This window comes from Elephantulus edwardii, unplaced genomic scaffold (genome assembly GCF_000299155.1).
Source record: "Elephantulus edwardii isolate Elephantulus edwardi_28Jun2011 unplaced genomic scaffold, EleEdw1.0 scaffold00204, whole genome shotgun sequence".
Taxonomy (NCBI): Eukaryota; Metazoa; Chordata; class Mammalia; order Macroscelidea; family Macroscelididae; genus Elephantulus; species Elephantulus edwardii.
Window position 1 is genome coordinate 1,258,384 of NW_006399954.1, and position 13,261 is coordinate 1,271,644.

Genomic DNA, 13,261 nt, shown 5'->3' on the forward strand with positions numbered 1-13,261 from the left:
TCGGATAATTTGCTCTGCATACAGGTTGAAAAGGTATGGAGATAGGACACATACCTGGCGTACACCCTTCCCAATTTTGAACCATGCAGTGTTGCCCTGCTCTCTTCTGATGGCTGCCTCTTGATCCAAGTATAGGTTTCGCATTAGCACGATTAAATGTTCTGGGATTCCCATTCTCCTCAGAGCCAGCCACAGTTTGTTATGATCCACACAGTCAAACACCTTTGCATAATCAATGAAACACAAATAGACATTTTTCTGGTATTCTCTGCTTTCAGCTAAGATCCATCTGACATCAGCTATAATATCCCTAGTACCATGATAGGATGACTCAAAAGAGTGAAAATGACAATCCTGGCAAAAGTAATCTACATGTTTGATGCAATCCAAATACAAATACCAAATTCATTTTTTTAAAAAAACACAGAAAAGGAAAGGAAAGATATTCAAAATTAGTAAAGCAACTTTTCGGAGACAAGAATGAAGTGGGAGGCACGGCACTCCCTGATCTCAAAACCTACTACACAGCTTTGATAACCAAAATAGTATTAATGCAACAACAGGCACACAAACCAATGGAACAAAATAGAGAGCCCAGGAACTAATCCAGGCTCTGTTTCACATATTTTGTGCACACAGCCTGAAGACACTGCTCCTTGGAGAAGGACATCAAATTTGGTAGGGTGGAGGGACAGCACAGGAGAAGAAGGCCCTGGGTGAGATGGATTGATACAGTAACCTGGGCAATGGGAGTTAGTGTGTCAGAATTAGTGAAACTGGTTCAGGACAGAGCAGGATCAGAGCTCCTGTACATAAGGTCACCATGGGTCACAGACAACTCAATGGCACATAATAACAACCTACAGTCAGCTGGCATTCTACAAGGAAAGAAAGCCTATTAAAAGGAGAAATGATAATCTCTTCAGCAAATGGTGCTAACCAAATTGGACTTCCACCCGCAGAAAGCTGAAGCAGGATCTACATCATCCACCATATGCAAAAATCAACTTAAGATGGATCAGAGCCCTGGGCTAAAGCTCAAAGCCATAAAAATAATTTTTAAAAAATGGGACCAAAGTTAGCAGATGAATACAGCCAGAAATGCACAACCAAGAGAGGATAACAACAATGGATAGGACCATCTAAAGATTAAACTCCTGTGTACATAACAAGAAATTTTTTCCAAGTGGGTGGAAAAAAAAAGATCCTAGGGGTTGTAAAAGAACATTTGGCAATGCCATATCAGACAAGGGTCTCATAATGAGAGTTTACAGAATATTATAGGACCTCTACAGGAAAAATGCTAATAACTCAATTGCAAAATGGGCAAAAGACTTGCAAAGAATTTTCACAAAGGAACACAGTCGGTGGCCAAAAGACACATGAAGAAATTTACAAAATCATTGGCAATAAGAAAGACGTAAAGCAAAACCACAATGAGTTGTCATCTTACTCCAGTAGCAGTTGTTATGTTGTGTTAGGTACCACTGAGCCAAGTACAACCGCAGTGACCGTATAAACAACAGATCTGAACTCTGACATATCCTGTACCATCCTTACACCATCTGACACACTAGAACCCAGTGCAGCAATCACTGTGTCAATCCACCTGATAGAGTCTTCCTCTCCTTTGTCTATCCTCTACCTTTCTGAGCTTTATGTCCTTCTCCAAGGAATAGCCTTTCCTACCAACATGTCCCAAGTATGTTAGGCAAAGCTTCATCATCTTTGCTTCCAAAGAGCACTCTGGGTGCACCCTTTCCAAGACATATTTGATTATTCTTTTGGAAGTCCATGGAATATTTCTTGCTCTTCTCCAACACTACAACTCAAAAACATCAATTCCTCTTCTTCCATCCTTACTCATTTTCCAGCACAGCAAGTGATCAGAAAGACCATGGCCTAAATAAAACACAACTTAGTCTTTAAACTGACATTACTCCTCAATAATTTGGAGAGATCCCCACCTGCAGACTTTCCTAGGGCCATACATCTGATTTCCTGACTGATGCACCAAGGTTAATTGTGTTAATTGTGCATCCAAGTAAGATGAAGTTGTTGATGGTTTGAATACTTTCTCCATCATGATATTGCCTATTAGTACAGTAGTATCTTTGCCTTCTTTTTTTTTAAATTTAGGTTGTTTATTTTTCATTTCAATGAACATCTACAGAGATTTTGGGATTCCATTCATTCATTGTTGCAGCCTTCTCCCCGCACAAACCCCTCCCCCCTCCCCCCATTTGCTCCTCTCCTTGAAAAGCAAAAGAAAAACTCCCTCATCTTTGCCTTCTTGACATTGAGATGCAATATATTTTGAAGACTGTACTCTTTTTTTTTTCTTTTTCTTTTTTTCTTTGAAGACTGTACTCTTTAATCCTCTGTAAAATGTTCTTCAACTCCTCCTCACTTTCAGCAAGCAAGTTTGTGTCATCTGCATAATTCACATTATTGATGAGTCTCCCTCCAATCCTGATGCCACATTCTCTCTTTATAGGGTCCAGATTCTTAAATAATTTGCTCAGCATACAAATGGAATAGATATGAAGAAAGAATACAACCTTGACACAGTCCCTTCCTAATTTAAAACCAGCTAGGTAGTGTTCCCTTGCTCTTCTCACACCAGTCTCCCTGGTCTACATATAGGTTTCACATAATGTTAGCCACAGCATCTTATGAACCACAAAGTCAAATGCCTTTGCATATTCAATAAAGCATAAATAGGCATTCTTCTGGTATTTCTTACTTTCAGCAGGATCCATCTGACATCAGCAATTCTACTCCCGGTGCCACAACCTTTTCTGAACCTCGCTTGAACTTCTGGCAGTTCCCTATCTATGAGCTGTTCTACCTGTTTTTGAATGGTTTTCAGCAGTATTTTGCTTACATGTGATATTAATGATATTTTTACAATTTCCACATTTTACTGGATTACCTTTATTAGAAATGGGAACGAATATGGACCTCTTCCAATCCATTGACCAGACAGCTTTCCTCCATTTTCCTGCATAAACTGGGGAGTATATCCAAGACTATATCTTTAATTGAAACTAGTCAATTGGTATCCCATATATTCCTGGGACCCATATATACCTAGGTGCCTTCAGTGCACCTTCTATTTCCTCCTTCATTACCATTGACTCCTGATCATATGGTAGGTACTTCCTGAAATTTTTCAGTGTTACTCAGTTCTTTTTGGTACAGTGATTCTGTGTATTCTCTCCATATTCTTTTGATGCTTGCTGGTTCATTCAATATATTGCCAATAGTATCTTTCAATATTGTGACTGGAGGCTTACATTTGTTTTTCAGTTCTCTTTGTTTGAGAAATGCAGAGCAAGTTTTTCCCTTTTTATTCTCCAGTTCCAGGTCTCTGCACATTCCATTATACTTTGCTTATCTTCTTGAGCTGCCCTTTGAAATCTTCTGTTTAGCTTTCTGACTAGTAGAGTATATGAATGGTTACAGCAAAAGTGGTAGAGACCAAATTGAAAGTCAGTTGCAATGAGAAAAACTAATGACAAACATCATTTAATAATTGGAACATGGAATTGGCCACACACACTATTAGGATGTGTTAACCATAACTAGTGACTGGAATGCAAAATTTGGAAACAGTGAAGAAGGAATAGTAGTTGGAAAATATAGGATTGGTGATAGAAATGAGACTGGGAACAGAATGATATATTTTTTTTCATTATTTATTCACTGCAATACCTTTTTAAAAAAAAACACCACAAATGACTACTTTATACATGAACCTCTCCAATGTTCTGCATATGAATAAAATTGACTACATTTGTGGAAGGAATTATTGGAGAAACCTACTATCAGTAGTCAAAACTAAGCCAAGGGTGGGCTGCAGGTCTAACCATCAATTACTTATGTGCAAGTTCAAACTGAGGCTGAAGAAAATAAAAACGAGGTCACAAGAACCAAGGTAGATATGATTTTGAATCTACTCCATCTGAATTTCAAGATTTTCTTAAAAATATATTTGAAGTATTGAACATCAATGATCGAAGACCAGATGAGCTGTGAGATGATATCAAGGATATCATCTAAAAAGAGAGCAAAACGTCCTTACAAAGACTAATGTGAAAGAAAAAGTGAAATGGCTGTCAGATGAGACTCTAACAATTGCAGTAGAGCATCAAGAAGTGAAAACAAAGGGAAAACATGCCAGTAACAGCAAGCAATAAATGTTGGATAGGATGTGGAAAAATCAGAACACTTATACACTATTGACGGGATTGTAAAATGGTACAACTACTCTTTTTATTATTATTATTAATTTTAATGAATGTTTACAGAGATTTTGAATTTCCATTCATTCACGGTTGCATTTTTCTCCCTGCCCCCCCCCCTCCCCAGTTTGCTCTTCTCTTTGAAAAGTAAAAGAAAAATTCTTTCGTTGGTATAAAATCCACCCCACCCCCAATTACACTCCATTATGCAACCTTCATTCTGGACTCTTGTCATAACCATAATACCCAATCATATATCAGTTTTAAACAGTTTTTGCCTCATCTGTTTTAATGTAATATACATAACTTACCCACTCTTTCTCAGTCTCACTCCAACCCTAATGTTAGTCCCATTAGTAAACTACTCTTGAAGGAAGTTTGGTATTTCTTCAAAAAGCTGAACATAGAAAGTCTATATGACCAGCTATTCCAATGTTGAGAGAAAAATAGTATTGAGGAAAATAGGATTGAGATACTTGTATACTAATATTCATAATAACCTTTTTCACAATGGCAAGGAAATGGAAGCATCCCTAATTCCTATTAACAAACCAGTGGTTTGAGAAATTGTGGTACATTCACACAATGGAATAGCTCACATCACTCAAGGTCAATGATTTACAAAAACACTTTATAACATGAGAGAGGCTGGAGAGGATATGTTGATTGCACTAACTGAGTCTCATAACAACTATTACTGTGTAAGACCATTATTATAAAAATATAAGGATAATTAGTAAGAAGTGTACATAAGTCCAAAGGAGAAAAAAGAAGGGCATACGAGGGGTGGAGAAGGGCGAGATGGAGAGGATGAAGGAATTAGGAAAGATCCACTGGGAACCTGAAAAGATGAGGTAGAGTGGGTACAGATCAATGGTGATTAATATTTGTAAAATACAAGGTATGAAAATGAACCTATGAAACACAATGTGAATGGAGGAATGTGTGAAACATAATGTATATAAGCAAAACAAATTGCATACAAATTTTATATACAAACCAATATATAATAAAAATAATTTTTAAAGGTCGGTTTATAAAGATGTTCCACAAAACTGAGTTATGATCATCAGTTTGGAAGCTCTGTTGACATAGTTCTTAGAAGGAGTGCTGCTAATCCCAATGCAGCACCTTGCTGGTGGTTTGAATCCATCAGTGGCTCCATAGAACAGATCAACTATCTTCTGTGAAATTTACAACATTTGAAAACCCAGTGGATAGGTCACCAATGAGTCTTTTCCAACTATATTTCAATAAGTTTATTACTAGTTTAACAATAAAAAGCTCAATTCAAATAGCTTTCTCCTTGAATTGTTCAGTCTGAATTTCTGAATACAAGAAAACATTTGAACATTAACCGAACTTTCATTTACTCAGCAGACTTTAATTGAACACCTTCTATGTGAAACTCTGTCTCACATGCTTTGGGCACATGGCCAGAAGAGACAGGTCCTTGGAGTAGAATATCATTCTTGGAAGAGTGGAGGGACAGTGCAGAAGAGGACGATCCCAGATGAGATGGATTGATACAGTAACTGGGGCAATTTGGTGTGTCAGAATTATTGAGACTGGCTCAGGAAAGGACAATGTTCAGAGCTGCTGTACACAAAGGTGCTATGTGTTTAGGTGACTTGACATCACATAACAATAACTTATGTAATAAAATATGAGGAGCTCTGGTGATGACCTAAAGTGTAAGGATTGCTGGCAATCCAAAAGCAAATGATTCAGATCCAATAGCTGCTCCAAAGGAGAAATATGGGTACTATCTCTTGTGATGTACAACATCTGAAAACCCTCTGGATGATAAACTGTGAGTCACTTTCAAGTTGATGGCAACAAAAAAAGAAGAGAATAAAAATTTTAAGAGAAAGATAAGCAGCAAACAATTTTGGGAGAAAGATGGGCAGTCTCCTGTTAAGCAACTTACAGCCTGCACAGCTGTAAAAACCAGCTGGAGGGTCAGCTATGAGTTGATTATTATTCAAGGGCACTTAACAACATATACAAATTCTTTAGACACTGAAATTAGCAACACAGCTGAGCAAGCACCTCTCTCAACTTTAATTATGTTCTTGTCATGTGTTGTCAAGTTGCCTGCAACTCATAGTCCACTATGTACACTAACTCTGAGACCTGTCCTATCTTGAGCCAATCTCACTATCTCCAACACATCTGTCCCTATTACCCTAGTCACTGCATCAATTAATCTCATCCTGGGTCTTCCTCTTTTGTGTTGTCCCTCAACTCTTCCAAACATAATATCCTTTTTCAAGGACTGGTCCCTCCTGGTAACATGTTCAAAATATGTGAGATAGAAATTCAAAATTCTTGCCTCCAGATAGCAACTTGATTTCACCCTATCCAGGAATACCTGTTTGTTTTATTGGAATCTTCAGGCCTTTTGTTCATAGGGTTGCTATGAGTTGTGCTTGATTGAAGGCAATCAACAAGAACAACAGTAGTATATTCAACACACTTCTCTAGCACCACAACTCAAAAATATCTGTTCTTCCTCTATCATTCGTGGCCATTGTTCAGCTCTCTGATGTATAGCAAGTAATTGCAAAGACCATGGCCTAGATCAAGTGCACTTTAGTCTCTAGACTAACATCTTTGCACTTCAACACTTTGGAGAGGTCTCTGACAGCAGACTTTCTAATCTAATTTGTCATTTGATTTCTTGGCTTCTGGTTCCAGGAATGTTAACTATGGACCCAAGCAAGATGATATTGTTAACAATCTCAATCTCTTTTCTATCTATTATAATGCTGCTAGTGGTCCCAGTGGTGAGAATCTGTTTTCTTGATCTTGAACTTCAATCCATATTGAAGACTGCAGTCCTTGACTTTCTGTGCAGATGCTTCATGTCCTCCTCAGTTTCAGCAAGCATGATTGAATCATCTGCACAAGACAAGTTGTTGCTGAGTCATCCTACAATTATTTTGTATTTTTTTCATTTATTTTTAAAAATTTTCTACTAACTTATTTACAAAATTAGAATATATTGTCTTCAAGAACAAGTTCTTTCAATTCCCCTATCCCCCTACCTAACAAATTGCACAACTCTATGATTAATTCCCCTCTCCCCCTAGACATCCTCCTCCCTCTGCTTCCAACCTCTTCCCACCCCTCTTGAATCCTTATACTTATTCTACAATAATGATTTTATAAAATATTTATCCTGTGGAACTGAGTTAGTTCACTCAGCATAATACTCTCCAGTCCCTCCCAAGTTAGGTAATAATTTACAAAATCATTGCTCCTGCGTGCTGCATAGTATCCCATTATGTGAATGTATTATAATTTCTCAATCCACTTGTTTGTGGTTGGATATGTGGGCTGTTTCCATGTTTTTGCGATGGTGAATAAAGCTGCTATGAACATTGGTAAACAAATTTCCATTTTCCTCAGTTCTCATTTTCTTTTTTTCTTTTTTTTAATTCTATTTTGTTTTATTATTTTTTGTGTGTGCCATCGAATCAGATCTGACTGGTACAGGAGGAGATTGCCCCTCCTTCTCTAGAAGATCATCTGGTGGATTCAAACCGTCTACCTCTGGGATAAGCAGTGCAGCTTCTTGCCACTAGGCCACCAGAGCTCCCCTAGTTCTGATTTTCTCAGGGTATATTCCAAGTGCTGGAATAGCTGGGTCATATGGAATTTCTACGGTCAGCTTTTTGAGGAAGCACCAAACTGCCTGCCAGAACGGTTATACCATTTTACAATCCCAACAAAAATGTATAAGAGTTCCTTTCCCACCACTTACTCTCCAATATTTATTATGTGCTGCCTCTTAAACTTTGCCACTATTACTGGAGTGAGAGGGTACCTCATTGGGGTTTTGATTTTCATCTCTCTTATTGTCAGTGAGTTTGAGCATTTCTTCACTATTGCTAAATGCATATGATATGATAGTGTACACAGGAAACCCCAAAGACTCAACAACAACAAAAAGCCTGTTAGAGTTAATAGGCCAATTTATTAGAGTGAAAGGATATAAGATCAGTATCCATAAATGAATAGGATTTCTCCACAGTAACAAAGACAACTCCGAGAAGGAAATCAAGAAAGCAATACCATTTACAATAGCCAACCACAAATTGAAATACTTGGGAGTGAACCTAACTAGAGGTACAAAAGACCTATACAAAGAAAACTATAGAGCATTTCTGCATGACACAATAAATACCTGAAGAAATGGAGAAATATGCCCTGTTCCTGGATAGGAATACTCAACATTGTGAAAATGACAATCCTACCAAAAGCAATCTACATGTTCAATGGAATCTCAATCAGATACCAAATTTATTTTTAAGGATATTGAAAGGAAAATCACCAAATTTATTTGGAGAGGCAAGAGACCCTGAATAAGCATAATACTTCTGAGAAACAAAAAAAGACGTTGGAGGCATAGCACTCCCTGACCTCAAAACCTACTACACAACAGTAGTAACAAAAACAGCATGGTACTGGTACAATGACAGGTACCTAGACCAATGCAACAGAATTGAAAACCCAGAAATAGACCCTGCTATCTATGGCCAACTGATATTTGATAAGGAAGTCAAAGCTATCAAATGGGGAAATGACAACATCTTCAACAAATGGTACTGGCAAAACTGGACTTCTACCTGCAGAAAGCTGAAACAAGATCCATATTTCACACCACACACAAAAATCAACTCAAAATGGATCAGAGACCTGATAGTAAAGCCCCAAACCATAACATTCATAAGAGACAAACTGGGATCAAGCTTATACGCTCTAGTCTAAGGTATAGACTGCCATATACCACCAGAAATACACAATCTGAGAAGAAAACTGAAGTATGGGACCTTCTTCTTCCAATTCTGATGCCACATTCCTCCTCACAGAGCCCAGCCTCCTGCATAATCTGTTCTGCATATAGGTTGAAGAGGTGTGGAGACAGGCCTCATCTGACACACTCTTTTCCTGATTTTAAACCATTCCGTCTTTCCTTGCTCTGTTTTCACAACTGTATCCTGGTCCAAGTATAGGTTTCACATTAGCACAAGTCTTATTAAGACAAGAAGTGGGAAAGTATGGGATTGCACACCAGAAAGCTTTTATTCAGTCAGAGTCATTGAAGTTTCATGACACTAAAACAGGGAAAAACAAAATGTCAAAAAGTCCTGCCAATATCTATGCAGCCAGGGGTGTTATCTCTTTTGAGCCTCCAACTTGCTTATGCATTTACCAGTGAGTAGACATCTGTGGCTCACTAGAAGAATTCTCTTATATAGGAAGCCTGTGTTCCATGTGTAACCCATGAAATTGAGGCATAACAAGCATCTCTCTGTCAGTGGAGGCATATTTATTTCTATGATGCTGGATTTCCAAACTAAAACAAACTAGATGGGAAGTCTTGGTGATCTACTTCTTAAAATCAGTCCGTGGAAGCCTCTGTATTACAAAGGTACAACCAAAAGCCCATTCATGAGTGTTAGATGCAGGACTTTTGCAGGACAACAAGGTCCATCAGTGAGTTGGAGATCAACTAAAAGGAAGCACCACAATTATGAGAGTGGTGAGTGGAGTCCTGAGTGAGTCAGGAAAATTAAAATATTTGGAAAGTCTTTGAGGCTGGTAACTCTCAATAGGTTTCTGTGTATCATCTGCCTCAAAAGAATGTCAGTCTCAAACAAAGATGTTGTTATTAGGGGTCATCGAGTCAAGTACAACTCATAGCAATCCTATGAACAAAAGATCTGAACCATGTTCTATCCTGCGCCATCCTCAAATTCCTGACACACCAGAGCCCATTGAGAAAGTCACTATGTCAATCCACCTGGTTGTGGGTCTTCATCTCCTTTGTTAACCTTTCACCTTTCCTAGCATCATGTCCTTCTCCAAGGAATAACTCCTCCTAGATATATGCCAAAAGTATGTGAGATGAAGACTCATCATTCTTGCCTCCAAAGAATACTCCAACTGCATCCTCTCTAAGATACATCTGTTTTTTTTGCCATTCATGCAATGTTCAGTACACTTCAACACCACAGCTCAAAGACATCTTTTTTCCCTGTCATCCTTATTCATTGTCCAGCTCTCTGATGTATAGCAAGTTATGAGAAAGACTATGGACTGAATCAGACACTCTTTAGTCCAAATTGACATTGTTGTTGTTTGCGACTCATAGCGACCCTACGTACAAGAGCCCTAAACACAGTTCTATCCTGTGCCAATCTCGCCTTCTCAAACACACTCATTCCCTCCACTCCACTCACAGAATCGAACCATCTCATTGAGGGTCTTCCTCTGCTGTGTCGTCCCTCCACTCTCTCAAACATAATGTCCCTTTCAAAGGACCAGTCCCTCCTTGCGATATGCCCAAAACATGTCAGATGAAGCTTCAGAATCCTTGACTCCAAGGAGCATTCTGGCTTCACCCTCTCCAAGACAAATCTGTTTGTTCTCCTAGAAATCCATTCAACACTCTTCTCCAGCACCACAGCTCAAAGGTATCAATTCTCTTTCTCTCAATCCCTATTCACTGTCCAGCTCTCTGATGCATAACACATAACTGCGAAGACTATAGCCTGGATCAGGCACACCTTAGTCTCCAGCCTGATGCCGTTGCTCTTCAGTACTCTTGAGAGGTCCCTCACAGCTGACTTTCCCAATTCAACCCATCTCTTGATTTCCTGGCTGCTGTTTCCAAGAGTGTTGACTGTGGAACCAAGCAAACTAAAACTGTTAACTATCTCAATCTCTTCACCATCCATCCTGATGCTGCCAGTTGGCCCAGTGGTGAGAATCTTGGTTTCCTTGATGTTGAGCTTCAATCCATATTGAAGGCTGCAGTCCTTGACACTCTGCAGCAAGCACTTCAGGTCCTCCTCAGTTTCAGCAAGCAGGGTTGTGTCATCCACATAACGCAGATTGTTGATGACTCTTCCACCAATCCTGATGCCACATTCCTCCTTGTACAGCCCAGCATCTCGGATGATCTGTTCTGCATACAGATTAAAAAGGTATGGAGACAAAATACATCCCTGATAGACCCTCTTCTTGATTTTGAACTATCCAGTGTCTCCCTGCTCTTCAATAATTTGAAGTGATCCCTAATTGCAGATTTCCCCAGTGCAATGTGTCTATATCCTGACTGCTGGTACTAAGGACGTTTACTGTGGACCCAAGCTTAAGGAAGCTATTGACAAGTTCATTCTCCACTCCATCCATCATGATGTTGTCTATCAGTCCAGTCGTAAAAATCTTTGTTTTCTTGACATTGAGATGCAATCCATGCCAAAGGCTGCATTCCTTGAAGTCCTCCTCACTCTCAGCAAACAAAGATGTAAAAATGAAAAATTTTAAATGTTCCCAATTAGTGAAATTTGGAAATTATAATAACAAATTTGAGATAACCTAAGACACGTTTTGTGCACTTAGGTGCTTTGCTCCACTATAGAAAATCTAAGAGCCCTGATTTTTTTTCAAATATTAATATATAATATGGTGTCCAATCAGATTGCCTAAACACAAATTCCAACAGCATACTGTTTTTCTTTGCAAACATTCTTTTAAAATTGTGGACAAATTTGAACAACCTAAGTATTTATGTTGTAGACATAAATATTAAGTATTACACAAAAGATGACTTGCATTGGAAAAATCTGCTGTTATAAGCCTCTCTAGAGGACTGAACAGCAACAATGTCAGTCTAGAGACTAAGATTCATGTTATCCAAGCCATGGTCTTTACAGTTGTTTGCTATGCATCAGAGAGGTGGACAATGATTAAGGATAATAAAATAAGAAATGCCTTTGAGTTTTGGTGTTAGGCAAGAATATTGAATATATCATGGACTGCCAAGAGAATAAACAGATTTGATCTGGAAAGGGTGAAACCAAGTTATTACTTGGATACAAGGATTTTGAAGCTCCATCTCTCATATCTTGAGTATGTTGCCAGGAAGGACCAGTGCTTGGAGGAGAAGGACTACATGCTTGGAAGAGTGGAGGGACAGTGCAGGAAAGGAAAACCCTAAATGAGACTGATTTAGTGACTTTGGTAATGCACACAGGTATGTCAGAGACAATGATAGTGCAGGGTTCAGAGCTGTTGTACATAGGGTCACTATGAGTTGCAAGCAACTCCAGGGAACATAACAATAACTACTACTACATTAGTAGAAGGGGAACTAATAACTGATAAATGTTTCATGCAAAAATAGTGAACCAAGATTCCCTTTGGCCTAGTGGCAAAAAGCTGCACTGCATTGCACTGCAATCCCAAAGGCAAGTGGTTCGAATCCACCAGCTACTCTGAAGGAGAAGTATGGACAATCTCCTCCTGTGTGATTAACTGCCTCTGAAAACCAGCCAGAGGGTCAGTTATGGGTCATTTTTTACTCAATAGTACACAACAAACAACATAAATGTTTTATATAGATGAAACTCATTGCTGACCAGTCAGAATCACCTCATCACTGACCAACTAGTGGGTTCTCAGAGGCTTAAATTGCCAGTATTCTCCTTCAGAGCAGTCCATGATGTATTTTATGTTCTTCATCAACATCATAATTCAACTGTATGGATTCTTCTTCATAACCCAGCTTTTGTTTGCATATGAGGCAATTAAAATGTTACCATTTGAGTCAGGTATACCTTCATATCCAAAGTGTGTCATTTTGCATTTTAATACTCTAGAAGCATATTTCTCCAATGCGAATTGTTTGGTTTGTTGATGAATGTTTCTATGAGTGTTGAGTGTGGATCCAAGTGAAATAAAATCATTGACAACGTCACTATTTTCTCAGTGTATCATGATGTTTTTAGTGAACCAACTCTGAGGATTTTGAATGCTTTGTGTTCAGGTATAATTAATACTGAAGGCTTAAATCTTTGATCATCTTCAGTAAGTGCTTCAAGTTTTCTTCATTTTCAGCAAGAAAGTTTTGTTATCTGCATATAGTAGATAGTTAACAAATCTTTCTCCAATCCTGATGCCACATTCTCTTCACATAGTCCTTCCTCGGATTATTTGCT